The sequence below is a fragment of the Hyla sarda genome, chromosome 6 (assembly GCF_029499605.1).
Source record: "Hyla sarda isolate aHylSar1 chromosome 6, aHylSar1.hap1, whole genome shotgun sequence".
In the NCBI taxonomy this organism is placed as follows: Eukaryota; Metazoa; Chordata; class Amphibia; order Anura; family Hylidae; genus Hyla; species Hyla sarda.
Window position 1 is genome coordinate 18,365,357 of NC_079194.1, and position 17,793 is coordinate 18,383,149.

Consider the following 17,793-nt stretch of genomic DNA (forward strand, 5'->3'; position numbering starts at 1 on the left):
TGGTGAGAATCCCTGCCATATTTAAAATACCTGTCCTGTACTAAGTGCCACCTCTTTTGGACTAGTTTACCTTTAAAGGGGTATTGCAGGAAAAAACTTTTTTATATATATATATATATATATATATATATATATATATATATATATATATATCAACTGGTTCCAGAAAGTTAAACAGATTTGTAAATTACTTCTATTAAAAAATCTTAATCCTTTCAGTACTTATGAGCTTCTGAAGTTAAGGTTGTTCTTTTCTGTCTAAGTAATCTCTGATGACACATGTCTCGGGAAACGCCCAGTTTAGAAGCAAATTCCCATAGCAAACCTCTTCTAAACTGTGCGGTACCCGAGACACGTGTCATCAGAGATTACTTAGACAGAAATGAACAACCTAAACTTCAGAAGCTCATAAGTACTGAAAGGATTAAGATTTTTTAATAGAAGTAATTTACAAATCTGTTTAACTTTCTGGAGCCAGTTGATATATATATAAAAAGTTTTTTCCTGGATAACCCCTTTAACCCCTTAAGGACGCAGGACGTAAATGTACGTCCTGGTGAGGTGGTACTTAACGCACCAGGACGTACATTTACGTCCTAAGCATAACCGCGGGCATCGGAGCGATGCCCGTGTCATGCGCGGCTGATCCCGGCTGCTAATCGCAGCCAGGGACCCGCCGGCAATGGCCGACGCCCGCGATCTCGCGGGCGTCCGCCATTAACCCCTCAGGTGCCGGGATCAATACAGATCCCGGCATCTGCGGGAGTTCGCGATTAAAATGAACGATCGGATCGCCCGCAGCGCTGCTGCGGGGATCCGATCATTCATAACGCCGCACGGAGGTCCCCTCTCCTTCCTCCGTGCGGCTCCCGGCGTCTCCTGCTCTGGTCTGTGATCGAGCAGACCAGAGCAGGAGATGACCGATAATACTGATCTGTTCTATGTCCTATACATAGAACAGATCAGTATTAGCAATCATGGTATTGCTATGAATAGTCCCCTATGGGGACTATTCAAGTGTAAAAAAAAATGTAAAAAAATGTAAAAGTAAAAGTAAAAAAAAAGTGAAAAATCCCCTCCCCCAATAAAAAAGTAAAACGTCCGTTTTTTCCTATTTTACCCCCAAAAAGCGTAAAAAACATTTTTTATAGACATATTTGGTATCGCCGCGTGCGTAAATGTCCGAACTATTAAAATAAAATGTTAATGATCCCGTACGGTGAACGGCGTGAACGAAAAAAATTTTAAAAAGTCCAAAATTCCTACTTTTTTAATACATTTTATTAAAAAAAAAATTATAAAAAATGTATTAAAAGTTTTTTATATACAAATGTGGTATCAAAAAAAAGTACAGATCATGGCGCATAAAATGAGCCCCCATACCGCCGCTTATACGGAAAAATAAAAAAGTTATAGGTCATCAAAATAAAGGGATTATAAACGTACTAATTTGGTTAAAAAGTTTGTGATTTTTTTTAAGCGCAACAATAATATAAAAGTATGTAATAATGGGTATCATTTTAATCGTATTGACCCTCAGAATAAAGAACACACGTAATTTTTACCATAAATTGTACGGCGTGAAAACAAAACCTTCCAAAATTAGCAAAATTGCGTTTTTCGTTTTAATTTCCCCACAAAAATAGTGTTTTTTGGTTGCGCCATACATATCATGATATAATGAGTGATGTCATTACAAAGGACAACTGGTCACGCAAAAAACAAGCCCTCATACTAGTCTGTGGATGAAAATATAAAAGAGTTATGATTTTTAGAAGGCGAGGAGGAAAAAATGAAAACGTAAAAATTAAATTGTCTGAGTCCTTAAGGCCAAAATGGGCTGAGTCCTTAAGGGGTTAATTGAAAAAAAACAAAAATATGTATAATATATTATGAAGAAGCATAATTGAACCTATTGATAACACTTCAAATGCTACAATCAGATTCAGATGGGGGACACGTTTTGATCAAAAAGTGCACAGAGAGCCTTTAAAAAAAAATATAAAAATTTTGATAAAATGTGCCGCTGCAATTTTTGTGTTTGTATACTTTGCATTTGCCACAGCAGCATGCACTTGTATATCATGTAGTTGTGCTGGCTATCTGTGTTTTTTGTTGTATGCTACTTTGAGGGAATGGCACCCTCTCCAGCCATGCACCTCTCCCCCTTTTCCCAGGAGGGAGTTTAAATGTTCAAATTGATGGTTGATTTTGCATGTCACCCAGTCAAGAGGCTATATGCACAGCAGAGGTGAGAGTTGTGAGTATTAGACTCATAATGTATGGTAGGGACCATCCGAAAATGGCCGCCTCCATGTGGCGGATGGGGGAGACGTTTTGATCAAAAAGTGCGCTGAGAGCCTTTAAAAAAAATATAAAAATTTTGATAAAATGTGCCGCTGCAATTTTTGTGTTTGTATACAATCAGATTCTTACCTATGACCTCTTTTAGATTATCTCCATAGTTTTCGTAATCAGGGAATAAAGTTTGATAAATTTTATTCCATCTTCTTCTATTGTAGACATTGTCAGACTGTCTTGCATTTTTTCTTGTACAGGTACGCTTTAAAGGGGTACTACCGTGCTGACAACTTATCCCCTATCTAAAGGATAGGGGATAAGTTGCCTGATCGCGTGGGGTCCCGCCGCTGGGGATCCCCATGATCTCGCACGCAGCACCCCGCTCTCATCAGGCCCAGGAGGGAACATCGCTCCGGGTCTGATGACGGGGCCGGTGATCATGACATCACAGCTCCGCCCCCATGTGATGTCATGCTCCGCCCCTCAATGTCAGTCTATGGCAGGGGGTGAGACAGCTGTCTCGCCCCCCTGCCATAGACTTACATTGAGGGGGCGGAGCGTGACGTTACATGGGGGCGGAGCCGTGACTCCGGCCCTGTGATCGGCAGTCATCAGACCCAGAGCGGATGTTTGCTCTGATGAGAACGGGGTGCTGCGTGCGAGATCACGGGGGTCCCCAGCGGCGGGACCCCACGTGATCAGGCAACTTTTCCCCTTTAGATAGAGGATAAATTGTCAGCACGGTAGTACCCCTTTAAATGCAAAATATGTGGAGCAACCTCACAGTAGAGTCATTGAGCTATGCACAACCTAATATTTTTCATGGAAAATATATCGTAGAGACATAAAAAAGTTATCATTGTTCAGGGTCTGAGTGTTCAGACCTTGACCAATCACGAGAAAAAAACAGAAGTGCGTGCTTAGCACCAGTGGCGTTGCGACCCGGGTGCGGGGGGTGCGGCCAACACCGGGTGACACCAACCTAATGGGATGACACCAAGATGCTCCGCAGCACCCCCCATCTGTGCCCGACTGGCCTCCCCCCCTTCTCCTGCGCTTTGCGGTGCGCCTGTCCGTCAGGCGCACCGCACAGCGCTGCCTCCTGCTCCTTTTTGTGCCCCGCCCCGCTCTGGCTCACCTTCAGTTGGTCCGGGATTTGTATTTCCGCGCGTCACTGCCGTCACATGACCATCAGGACGTCACGCTAAATTCAAGGACGCCGGCCCCAGAGCGTGACGTGACGTGTCACGTGACGGTACGCGGCTCGCAGGATTACCGCGCTGAGTGAGTGAATGTTATTTCAACCTGCCTACTGGGTCTGGGGGGAGGGGGTTAATCAGGGGGGTACTACCTTCTAACAGGGTGGGGGGAGAGGGTTAATCTGGGGGGGTACTGCATTCCTACAAGGGGGGGGGGAGAGGGGGTTAATCTGGGGGGTACTACCTTCCTACAAGGGGGGGGTTGTTAAACTGGGGATACTACCATCCTACTGGGGGGGGGGGTTAATCTGGGGGTACTACCTGCCTACTGGGGGGGAGGGGGTTAACTTGCCCCCCCAGTAGGCAGGTAGTACCCCTAGATTAACCCCCTCCCTCCAGTAGGCATGTAGTACCCCCAGATTTACTCCCCCCCCCAGTAGGACGGTAGCACCCCCAGATGAACCCCCCTCCTGGGTTGGGTTAATCTGGGGGTACTACCTGTCTGCTGAGGGGAGAGGGTTAATCTGGGGGTACTACCTGCCTGCTGGGGGAGGGGGTTAATCCGGGGCCCAGAGTAGGCAGGTAGTACCCCCAGATTACCCCCCCCCAGTAAGAAGGTAGTACCCTCAAATTAACCCCCTCTTCCTGCCAGTAGGAAGGTAGCACCCCCAGATGAATTATATGGGAACTATACTGCACCTAATGTGGGGGAACTATACTGCACCTAATGTGGGGAACTGTACTGCACCTAATGTGGGGGAACTATACTGCACCTACTGTGGAGAACTATACTGCACCTAATGTGGGGAACTATACTGCACCTAATGTGGGGGAACTATACTGCACCTAATGTGGGGGAACTATACTGTACCTAATGTGGGGGAACTATACTGCACCTAATGTGGGGGAACTATATGGCACCTAATGTGGGGGAACTGTACTGTACCTAATGTGTGGAACTGAACTGCACCTAATGTGTGGAACTGTACTGCACCTAATGTGGGGGAACTATACTGCACCTAATGTGGGGAACTATACTGCCAACCTAATGTGGGGAACTGTACTGCACCTAATGTGGGGGACTATACTGCCAACCTAATGTGGGGAACTGTACTGCACCTAATGTGGGGGAACTATACTGCACCTAATGTGGGGGAACTATACTGCACCTAATGTGGGGAACTATACTGCACCTAATGTGGGGAACTATACTGCCAACCTAATGTGGGGAACTGTACTGCACCTAATGCGGGGGAACTATACTGCACCTAATGTGGGGGAACTATACTGCACCTAATGTGGGGAACTATACTGCACCTAATGTGGGGGAACTATACTGCCAACCTAATGTGGGGAACAGGTTTATGTTTACTGTTCTATGGTTAGTATGTTATTATGTTTTATTATTTATTTTATGTACATTTTCTAGCAAATTTTTTTAATACCCTTTTGCACATTTTATTTATGTTCAGTAGCTCTTTCTAAGGGTACTTTCTAAGGGTAATTTCATGTTCAGTACTGGGGGGGTGGCGCGGCCGGGGGGGGGGGGATGTGGCGTCGGGCTGGGGGGGGGGGGGGAGCACCGTCACCTAATAGAGTACCGACACCTCTTTTGGCCCACTTAAAGCACTGTGTGTGACTCTGTGTGTGTGTGACTCTGTGTGTATGTAACTCTGTGTGTATGTGACTGTGTGTGTGACTCTGTGTGTATGTGACTGTGTGTGTATGTGACTGTGTGTGTATGTGACTGTGTGTGTGTGACTCTGTGTGTGTGACTCTGTGTGTGTGTGACTGTGTGTGTGTGACTCTGTGTGTGTGACTCTGTGTGTGTGTGTGTGAGACTCTCTGTGTGTGACTCTGTGTGTGTGTGTGTGTGACTCTGTGTGTGTGACGCTGTGTGTGTGACTCTGTGTGTGTGTCTGTCTGTGAGTGTGTGTCTCTCTGACTGTGTGTGTTTGTGTGTGTCTCTCTCTCTGTTGTATGTGGGTTTTTTGGGGGGGTGGGGGGGTGTTGGGGTGATTTGAACCAGCGATCTAATTTGGGGAGACTTTGACCCATTGTGGGGAACCTGCAACACCCCTCCACCCCCCCAGCAGTAGCACCTCCATCATCCACTAGCAACACCACCAATACCAGTACATGTTCAGTACTGGGGGGGTGGCGCGGCCGGGGGGGGGGGGGGGATGTGGCGTCGGGCTGGGGGGGGGGGAGCACTGTCACCTAATAGAGTACCGACACCTCTTTTGGCCCACTTAAAGCACTGTGTGTGACTCTGTGTGTGTGTGACTCTGTGTGTATGTAACTCTGTGTGTATGTGACTGTGTGTATGTGACTGTGTGTGTGTGACTCTGTGTGTATGTGACTGTGTGTATGTGACTGTGTGTGTGTGACTCTGTGTGTGTGAGTGTGACTCTCTGTGTGTGACTCTGTGTGTGTGTGTGTGTGTGACTCTGTGTGTGTGTGACTGTGTGACTCTGTGTGTGTGACGCTGTGTGTGTGACTCTGTGTGTGTGTCTGTCTGTGAGTGTGTCTCTCTGACTGTGTGTGTTTGTGTGTCTCTCTCTGTGTTGTATGTGGTTTTTTTTGGGGGGGTGGGGGGGTGTTGGGGTGATTTGAACCAGCGATCTAATTTGGGGAGACTTTGACCCATTGTGGGGAACCTGCAACACCCCCCCACCCCCCCAGCAGTAGCACCTCCATCATCCACTAGCAACACCACCAATACCCCCCTCCCGTGGTAATAGCATCAGCTAACGGATGTTGAGGGGTGTTACTGTGGTTGTGTTATTATATTCAGAGGGTGCACTGTATGGCAACGTTATATTCAGAGGGTGCAGTTTGTGGTAGTATTATATTCAGAGGGTACAGTATGTGGCAGATTTATATTCAGAGGGTACAGTATGTGGCGGTATTATATTCAGGGGTACAGTATGTGGCAGATTTATATTCAGAGTGTACAGTATGTGGTAGATTTATATTCAGGGGTACAGTATGTGGCAGATTTATATTCAGAGTGTACAGTATGTGTTAGTATTATATTCAGAGGGTACAGTGTGTGGCGGTATTATATTCAGGGGTACAATATGTGGCAGATTTATATTCAGAGTATACAGTATGTGTTGGTATATTCAGAATGTACAGATGTGTGGTAGTATTATATTCAGTGGGTACAGTGTATGGAAGGTTTATAATCAAAGAGTATAGTAGTATTATATTTAGAGGATACAGTGTCTGGCAGGTTTATAATAATACTTGTTTTCATATAGAGGTTGAGAATCCGCTGACATAGTGAGGAGACGTCTGGGCGTCACATTCTACAGAGAGACGTTTTAGCTGGACCAGGCGGTATGTACCATCTGAATTAGATAAGGGAAGACTATAGAGAAGACATCACCTGTAGTCACTGATATCATTGTGTATTCTCCTCACTATAGAGAAGACGTCACCTGTAGTCACTGATATCATTGTGTATTCTCCTCACTATAGAGAAGACGTCACCTGTAGTCACTGATATCATTGTGTATTCTCCTCACTATAGAGAAGACGTCACCTGTAGTCACTGATATCATTGTGTATTCTCCTCCCTATAGAGAAGACATCACCTGTAGTCACTGATATCATTGTGTATTCTCCTCACTATAGAGAAGACGTCACCTGTAGTCACTGATATCATTGTGTATTCTCCTCACTATGTCCTATCAGAGCTGTAGTCGCTTGTCAGTTCTACAGTTATGGTCAGTGAAACTACAACTCCCAGCATAACCTCACCACTGCATAAAGGAGTACTCTACTGGAAAACATTTTTTTTTTATCAACTGGTGCTACAAAGTTAAACAGATTTGTAAATTACTTCTACTTAAAAATCTTAATCCTTCCAGTACTTATTAGCTGTTGTATAAGCGATTCACAGGAAGTTCTTTTCTTTTTTAATTTCTTTTCTGTCTGACCACAGTGCTCTGTGCTGACACCTCTGTCCATGTCAGGAACTGTCCATAGTAGGAGCAAATCCCCATAGCAAACCTATCCTGCTCTGGACAGTTCCTGACATGGACAGAGGTGTCAGCAAATAGCACTGTGGTCAAACTGGAAAGAACTACACAACTTCCTATGGAGCATACACCAGCTTATAAGTACTGTAAGGATTAAGATTTTAAATAGAAGTTATTTAAAAATCTGTTTAACTTTCTGGCACCAGTTGATATAAAAGTAAATGTTTTCCAGTGGAGTACCCCTTTAAGTAATTCTGGGAGCTGTATATTTCAATGGTGAAAACTTCTTTAACACTTTCCTATTCTGTGGCAACTGGTATATCTGATTATTATACTGGAATTTCTCACAATGCGCTGCACCAGTGGTGTCTGTCACAACAGGCTAAAAACTTACTGAGAGGGGGAGGGGGTAGGTATGGGGGTGACACCATTTTCTACCGCACCAGGTGACACCAACCCTAGCAACGCCACTGCTTAGCACGTTCTGTGTCACGTGACCTGGACAGACTCATAATGTACATTTATGGGGAGAAGAACACGGCTATACGCCTACCTGCTCATTCTTGCCATCCCTAGGACATGTAAAAAGATTTTATTCTTTTACTATAGTTCAACAATCCTCTTTCGTACATTATACACAACTTCCTGTTGAACAAGAGTTAAACACTTTTTAACATATTCTTTTTACAGCGCCCCGCAGTTATAGAGGATGGACAAACTTTCATCTTAAACTTTGCTTGTCATACTATGAGGATACTCGTCTCTCACAACAATTGTGAAGATATTTCAGAAAATTCTAATAAAAAGCATTGAAATGAAACTTGTAATTCTTTATGTATTATTAGTTACCACACTCAAACACTAAAGGGAGCTGTAAGTTTTTTTATTTATTTTTTTGTTTGTTTTGTTTTAGAAGAGTTCTCCGGTAACACAATTTATTCCCGATCCCAACGGTCAGACCACCTGAAATTTTCCGAATGGGGCCCCGACTTCCACAGAGAGCACTGCTACATTCATTTCTATGGGAGCCCAGAAGATAAAAAGAAAAAGAAAAATGCCTATACTAATACACACGAACTGCATTATGCCGGAGAAAAATAAGGGGGCATATGTTTGAGGCAATATTTTTGATCGTAGTCTAACAGGGTTATATCCAAAATAAAAAGAATATCGCTGCTTTCTTCCAAAAACATCGCCACTCTTGTCATCTGGTTGTGTGCGGTATTACGACTCGGCTCCCTTCACTTCAATAGAAGTCATATAAGTCAGCTGGAATACCATACACAACCTGAGTACAAGAGCGGCACTATTTCTGGAATTAGGCTGAAATTATGTTTTTATAATTCTGGAAAACTCCTTTAAAGGGGTACTCTGCCCCTAGACATCTTATTCCTTATCCAAAGGATAGGGATAAGATGTCTGATCGTGGGGGTTCCGCTGCTGGGGATGCCCGTGATCTTCCTGCTGCACTCGGCATTCGTTTAGAGCGTCGGGTGCAGTGCCGGAGGCTCGTAATGTCATGGACGCAGCCCGCTCATGACGTCACGCCCAGGCCTTCTATATGAAAGTCTACTGGAGTGGGCGTAACGGCCGTCACGCCCCCTCCCATAGACTTGCATTGAAGGGGCATGAAAGTGACGTCACGAGCGGGGCGTGACCGTGATGTCACGAGACTCCGCCCTGCATCGCCAGTCATCTAGGAAGGAGCGAAGTTCGCTTCATGCACTGGATGTATGGGGTGCCAAAGTCGAGATTGCGGGGGTCCCGCCTATTCTTTGGATAGGGGGAAAAATGTCTTAACTCCTTCCCGCTATAAGATGTACGCATACGTCTTACTGATCTCCAACCCTCTGGGACACAGCGCAGGAGATCTGTGGTGGGACCCACTGCAGTTTTCCAGACCAAGATGGTCTTGGCAGCGTTAACCCCACAGATGCCATAGTCATGACTGACCACAGCTTCTATGGGATTGACAGGGGGTGGGGGCTCTACCTGTCCCCCATTGGGGACCCCACATTGCTATCAGATGTCAGTGTAATACTGATAATTATGCTGTGCTGCAGCATAGTATAATGGAAAAAAGTAAAATTGTAAAAATAAAAGGCTTCTCAATAAATAAAAAAGTGTTAAAGTGTAAAAATAAAATAAATACACCTTCCCAATAAAGCCCTGTATTATCACCAAAAAACAAACAAACAAAAACAAATCTATACATAATAGGTATTACCACATTCGTAATGACTTGTACAATGAAACAATGATGCTATTTATCCTGCACGATAAATGCCATAAAAAAAAAGAAGCAAGAATCACTAATTTAGGTCCACTAATTTAGGTCCAAAAAAAATTATTATAAGGTAGCATGTATCGCAAAGCCCTCACACGATGCAAAAATAAAAAATGTATATGTGTCTGAACTTGGCAATACATAAAAAGGGGAAAAAAGAGGATTGTGTCATAAAAAGGAAAAATAACATAAAAAGCCATATAAATTGGGTATTGACAAAATCGTACCGACCCACAGTGTGAAGAGAACATAATTTTTCAAAGTGAAAGTCAATAATAATATTTTGAAAAAACGCCAGAAATATACCGATGTTTCACAAAAAATGACCACAAATGAAAAGTACAATATGTCATGAAAAAAACAATCTCAGAATTGCTTCGCTCAGTAAGAGCATCACAACGTTATCACCACTTAAAGGGGAGCTCCGGTGGAAAATAATTTTTTTCAAATCAACCGGTGCCAGAAAGTTAAACAGATTGGTAAATTACTTCTATTTAAAAATCTTAATCCTTCCAGTATCCGTTGCTGTATGCTCCAGAGGAAGTTGTGTAGTTCTTTCCAGTCTGACCACAGTGCTCTCTGTTGACACCTCTGTCCATGTCAGGAACTGTCCAGATTGGCAACAAATCCCCATAGCAAATATCTCCTGCTCTGGACAGTTCCTGACATGGACAGAGGTGTCAGCAGAGAGCACTGTGATTAGACTGACAATAGGCAAAGAAAGGGATATCCAGCGCAGACTCTCATGCAAAGGAACTTCTTTATTGGTTAAAATGCATGTTGCTAAGGGATACAGCAAGGATTCATGCAGTGTGACGCGTTTCAGCCCGCAGGGCCTTAGTCATACACTTAAAACATTTTTTATGTGAGTCTGCTTATATATGCTAGATGGAAGTGACGACACAACAGGTGACGCCTCTGCTGCACCTGCATACATAATTAGCATCACCATCCAGTGTTAAATATATACACTACAAATGGAGCATAATACATTGGAAATGCGTTTAACTCTACTTGGACACTCAGGATTTATCATATAGAAAATTTATAAAATAGATGACAAAACCTTTCATTGTACAATCGTGAGCAGTCACAAAAAGAGAAAAAATCAGAAAAATAAAAGCAGACATGATAGTATCAATAAAACTAGATGGGAGAACATGTAGATTTAATATCTTGACTTGGGTAATCTCGAACACCAAACTTGAGGTATTAAAAATTATTGTTAATAAACATGAATAATCAATATGGTATAATGCAAAAATACACGATGGAAAATGAAGGAAAAAGTTTATTATTTCTAGACTTAGAGACCATATAATTGCATCTAAAGTGGAAGTTAATCTATATGTATGAAATAATTTAAAGAAAAATATATGTAAAGAAACGTACATTGAGTTTAACAGACTTTCCACTAATAATGCAATATGGTGTCTAGTCGTCTATTCAGACCTTGCGGCATGCGTGTTTGAAGCGTTAGGATCCAAAAAATCTCTCTATCAAGGACCTAACTATCAGGGGGGAGAATTCGGATTACAGGAGGGATTTCATTTTGGTGAATTGACTGCTCTATCATGTTTATATGAATTGAACGAGGGAGATGGTTCTGATGACATCCCCACGTTTAATACTCCCAATCCTGGGTTTTACCCCATCTCTTCACGCTCTCCTGCTCTTGATAAATTTCAGGAAGCTGTAGAGCATGATCTGTTGGCTCTGAGGTCTCGCAATACTAAAGTTCATTACAATCTTTCGTTTACTGAGAGAAAAGCACTTGCTGAGCTCCAATTGCGGGACAACATAGTCATCAAACAGGCCGATAAAGGGGGTGCTGTGGTGATCCTGGACAGTGGCCTGTACAATAAACTGAACACGATCATGCTCAATGATGTGTCCACGTACAGGCCACTGTCCCAGGATCCCACAGCCCTTTTTAAATCCCAACTCACCTCAATTGTGCACCTTGGAGTGGAAAGAGGACATATCTCTTCTAAAATAGCAGAATATTTGGTTATTGATAACCCTGTTATACCGATTTTTCATTCATTGCCCAAGGTGCATAAGGAGGTTTTCCATCCCCCCCTAAGGCCCATTGTAGCAGGCATATCTTCCCTCAACGAACGGCTTTGTGCCTGGGTAGATTCCCTGCTTCAACCTCTCATTCCTAAAATGCCTGGTCATATTAAAGACACTAAACATCTCCTTGCCATGCTCAAGAATGTAGCTTGGGGTCCGGAATGCAGGTGGATTACGGCAGATGTAACCTCCCTGTATTCCGTTATCCCCCATAATCTAGCAATACAGGCGTTATCTTGGTTTCTTGGTACCTTTTCCCGCTATCCCTCCCCACTTTGTGAATATATTTCACTAGTGGTGGAATTTTTGTTGAGCCACAATTTCTTCATGTTCAATAGGAGGTTTTTCATTCAGGTCACTGGAGCTTCGATGGGGGCGAAGTTCTCCCCCTCTCTCGCCAACATATGCATGTGTTGGTGGGAGAGGGGGACACTCTTCGCCCCCACCAACCCCTACAGTCACTGTCTCTTTTGGTATGGCCGCTATATCGATGACCTCCTGTTTATTTGGGGGTCTGATGTGGCGGCCATACAGGGGTTTACTGAATTCCTCAACTCCAATGACCTGAATTTACACTTTACGGTGGCATCCAAATTTGAATCAGTCAATTTCCTTGATCTTACATTGCGGGGTGACTTGACTGCGGGCAAAATTCATACTACAACATTTCGCAAAGAAACTGCAGTTAATTCTATACTTCATGCCAGGTCTTGCCACCCCACACATGTGATTGAGAATCTTCCAGTTGGTGAAATGATTCGCACACGCCGTAACTGCTCCCAGGACAGCGACTTTGAATCCGAGGCCGTTGCCCTTAGTAACAGACTTAGACAAAGACAGTATCCAGAATGGACCATATCTAGAGCCAAAACCATTGCCGAAAGCCGTGATCGTGGCGAACTTGTGGTCTCACACAAATCCACCAGTAAAAAATCCCCCTCTTTAGTTTTTTCAACACAGTATAGCACTGATTTTACAGCTATCAAAAAAATCATTGAGAAAAACATACCGATTGTCCACACTGATCCAGAATTTAGGGAGGCTCTCGATGATGGCTTTATGTGTGTTTCACGAAAGGCCCCCACTCTCGGTCAAAAATTGTCACCGAGTTTATACTTGGAGTCTCCTTGCCTAAAACCAACATGGCTTAATCACCCTGGATCCTACAAATGTGGGTCCCAGAGGTGCATATGTTGTAAATACATGCACAACTCTACATCGTTTGTATCATCTAGTAATAATCAGACATATGATATTAAACAATATATAAATTGTAAAACTGTTGGAGTTGTTTACCTGTTCACATGCCGCGTCTGTAAAGTGCAATACGTTGGATGTACTATCAATCCACTTAAGGTGCGCATACGCAAACATCTGTCAGACGTTGCCCACTTTCAGAAGCGGCATGTCTCCATGGTAACGAAACATTGTGTAGACATGCATGAAGGGAACACCTCCAGCTTCATGTTACAAGGAATAGAAAGAGTGAATAAACCACTACGGGGAGGAGATTTGAGGCAAAAGGTCCTTGATAGAGAGATTTTTGGGATCCTAACGCTTCAAACACGCATGCCGCAAGGTCTGAATAGACGACTAGACACCATATTGCATTATTAGTGGAAAGTCTGTTAAACTCAATGTACGTTTCTTTACATATATTTTTCTTTAAATTATTTCATACATATAGATTAACTTACACTTTAGATGCAATTATATGGTCTCTAAGTCTAGAAATAATAAACTTTTTCCTTCATTTTCCATCGTGTATTTTTGCATTATACCATATTGATTATTCATGTTTATTAACAATAATTTTTAATACCTCAAGTTTGGTGTTCGAGATTACCCAAGTCAAGATATTAAATCTACATGTTCTCCCATCTAGTTTTATTGATACTATCATGTCTGCTTTTATTTTTCTGATTTTTTCTCTTTTTGTGACTGCTCACGATTGTACAATGAAAGGTTTTGTCATCTATTTTATAAATTTTCTATATGATAAATCCTGAGTGTCCAAGTAGAGTTAAACGCATTTCCAATGTATTATGCTCCATTTGTAGTGTATATATTTAACACTGGATGGTGATGCTAATTATGTATGCAGGTGCAGCAGAGGCGTCACCTGTTGTGTCGTCACTTCCATCTAGCATATATAAGCAGACTCACATAAAAAATGTTTTAAGTGTATGACTAAGGCCCTGCGGGCTGAAACGCGTCACACTGCATGAATCCTTGCTGTATCCCTTAGCAACATGCATTTTAACCAATAAAGAAGTTCCTTTGCATGAGAGTCTGCGCTGGATATCCCTTTCTTTGCCTACTACTTACCTGGATTAGTCCAAATCCAATCCTGGCGCTTACAGGAGTGAGCTGGTATCTTCGCTTCTTGCTTTAGACTGACAATAATTACACAATTTCCTCTGCAGTATACAGCAGCTGATAAGTACAGTAAGGATTACGATATTTAAATAGAAGTAATTTAAAAATCTGTATAACTCTCTGGCACCAGTTAATTTAAAATAAAATGTTTTCCACTGGAGTACCCCTTTAAAAAGATACAGGTAAGATTTGGAAAACTGTGCCCGGTCATTAATGTAAAACAGGCTGTGTCCTTAAGGGGTTAAAGGTTTACTCATTCATACTTTCGTATTTTGGATCTGTAATACAGAGGTCCCTCAAGTTACAATATGGATCGGTTCCAGGTTGATCATTGTATTGTAAAACCTTTGTATGCTGAGACCAGAACGCTATGGAAACCTGGAAATCAGTCCTGTAGCCTCCCAAATATTATCCAAAAATAGAAAAAGTGAGTATTAAAGAGAAAAAATAGAACTAATATAGATAAAGCAAATCCTTACATATAAAAGTAATAAAGATCTGCTGGAAGCTGTAATCACTGTCTATGTAGAGGACAGAAGCTTCTTCAGGGTCCTGTACAGAGCACATAATGGGGGAGATTTATCAAAATCTGTCCAGAGGAAAAGTTGCTGGGTTGCCCATAGCAACCAATCAGATCGCTTCTTTCATTTTTCAGAGGCCTTTTCAAAAATGAAAGTAGTGATCTGATTGGTTGCTATGGGCAACGCATCAACTTTTCCTCTGGACAAATTTTGATAAATCTCCCCCAATGACCGAAAAAAGAAACATGGAGCTGCCCTCACCTGGAGTCCAAAGGAGCAGATAACCCTGGCACAGACAAAGAGTACAGAACATGTAATAACTCCCTGTACTGTAGGGGGCGCTACCTGACACCAGTCAGTGCATACACTTCAGTAATACAGTTAAAGAGTACAGAACATGTAATACCTCCCTGTACTGTATGGGGTGCTACCAGACAACAGTCAGTGCATACACTTCAGTAATACAGGTAAAGAGTACAGAACATGTAATACCTCCCTGTACTGTAGGGGGTGCTACCAGACTCCAGTCAGTGCATACACTTCAGTAATACAGGTAAAGAGTACAGAAGGAGGGGTTTGGGTTCATGGAGAACTGGGCTGACTTCGCTGTCGGTTACCGTCTCTACCGTAGGGACGGGCTGCACCTCAATGGGGAGGGTGCAGCTGTGCTTGGGGAGAAGATGGCTAGAAGGGTGGAGGAGTGTTTAAACTAGGGACTTGGGGGGAGGGAACCTACAGAAAAGAGGGGGAAGATAGTGTAGATAGAGAGGTGGGAATTATAAATGTACCTGGGGGTGGAGCGGAGGGAGGGGTTAGAATAGTTAATAGGAATAGGCTTCATAGGAAAATAAAACTTACATCCTTGAATCCCATTAACCCCAATAACATAAAGGATGGAAATGTAAAGTGTATGTTCACAAATGCCAGAAGCCTAGCAAATAAAATGGGGGAGCTTGAGGCCTTCATACTGGAGGAACATATTGATATAGTTGGGGTCACTGAGACATGGCTGGACTCCTCGCATGACTGGGCCGTTAATCTGCAGGGGTTTACATTGTTTTGCATGGATAGAATGAACAGAAAAGGTGGTGGAGTCTGTCTGTATGTAAGAAGTGGTATGAAAGTCAGTGTGAACGATGCCATAGTGTGTGATGATTCTGAGGATGTGGAATCATTGTGGGTAGAATTACAAAAGGAGGGAAATACTGAAAAAATAGTATTTGGTGTAATCTACAGACCCCCTAATATCACTGAAGAGATAGAAGGTCAGCTGTATAAACAAATAGAGAGGGCCGCCTGGGCAGGTACAGTGGTAATAATGGGAGATTTTAACTATCCAGATATAGATTGGGGCCGGGGGTTGGCTAAAACTACAAAGGGGCGACAATTCCTAAATTTATTGCAGGATAATTTTATGGGCCAGTTTGTGGAGGACCCAACAAGAAGTGATGCCTTGTTGGATCTGATCATTTCCAACAACGCAGAGCTGATTGGTAATGTAACTGTGCGGGAAAACCTTGGTAATAGCGACCACAATATAGTTACTTTTGACTTAAAATGTAGAAAACAAAGACAGATGGGGAAGGCAAAAACATATAACTTTAAAAAGGCAAACTTCCCTGGGCTGAGGGCTGCACTACAGGACATAGACTGGGGGGAAGTGTTCTCAAATACTGATACAGAAGGTAAATGGGACATCTTTAAATCAACTCTAAATAACTATACAGCTAAATATAAACCTAAGGGGAACAAATATAAACGACTAAAACTAAATCCTACATGGCTGACAAATGATGTTAAAAGAGCAATAAACAACAAAAAAATAGCCTTCAAAAAATTCAAATCTGATGGGTCAGCGATAACATTTACACAGTACAAGGAGCTTAATAAAATCTTTAAAAATGTAATAAAAACAGCAAAAATTCAAAATGAGAGACAGGTGGCCAAAGACAGCAAAACTAATCATAAATATTTTTTTAGATATATAAATACAAAAAAACCAAGGACAGAGCATGTAGAACCCCTTAATAATGATAATGGAGAGGTTGTCACGGGTGATCAAGAGAAGGCGGAGCTACTGAATGGGTTCTTTAGTTCTGTATATACTATGGAAAAAGGAGCTGACATTGGCCAGGTCAGTGCTGGTAACACATCATGTACAGGTCAGTGCTGGTAATACATCATATAATGTACTGAACTGGCTTAATGTAGAGATGGTACAAGGTAAGTTAAGTAAAGTAAATGTAAGCAAATCTCCAGGACCTGATGGACTACACCCAAGAGTTCTTAGAGAGGTAAGTTCAGTAATATCTGTACCCCTGTTCATGATATTTAGAAATTCACTGGTGTCTGTTATTGTGCCAAGGGACTGGCACAAGGCGAACGCGGTGCCAATCTTCAAAAAGGGCTCTAGGTCTTCCCCAGGAAACTATAGACTGGTAAGTTTAACGTGCATTGTGGGTAAATTGTTTGAAGGACTTATAAGGGATTATATACAGGAATACATAGGGGATAATTGTATTATAAGTGATAGCCAGCATGGGTTTACTAAGGATAGAAGTTGTTAAACCAATCTAATTTGCTTTTATGAAGAGGTGAGTAGAAGCCTTGACAGAGGAATGGCTGTGGATATAGTGTTTCTGGATTTTGCTAAAGCATTTGATACTGTCCCTCACAGACGTCTGACAGGTAAGTTAAGGTCTTTGGGTTTGGAAATTTTAGTTTGTAACTGGATTGAACACTGGCTCATGGATCGTACCCAGAGAGTGGTGGTCAATGATTCGTACTCTGATTGGTTCCCGATAATTAGTGGTGTACCCCAAGGTTCAGTACTGGGCCCGCTGTTGTTTAATTTATTTATCAATGATATAGAGGATGGTATTAACAGCTCTGTTTCTATCTTTGCAGATGACACCAAGCTTTGTAGCACGGTACAGTCTATAGAGGAGGTGTATATAGTGGGGGGGCTGTGTATATAGAGGGGGGCTGTGTATATATAGAGGATGGTAATAACAGCTCTGTTTCTATCTTTGCAGATGACA

At 42.6% G+C, this 17,793-nt stretch overlaps 1 protein-coding gene across 1 annotated transcript in view; it reads right to left on the reverse strand.

Annotated features, from left to right (window-relative positions):
* Positions 1–14,755, reverse strand: part of LOC130277407 (uncharacterized) — a 119,057-nt gene extending 104,302 nt beyond the window's left edge. The window contains exon 1 of the mRNA XM_056528078.1: positions 14,711–14,755. The gene's annotated coding sequence lies outside the window, so the exon portion shown is untranslated. The remainder of the gene's footprint in view (positions 1–14,710) is intronic.
* Positions 14,756–17,793: the final 3,038 nt, after the last annotated feature.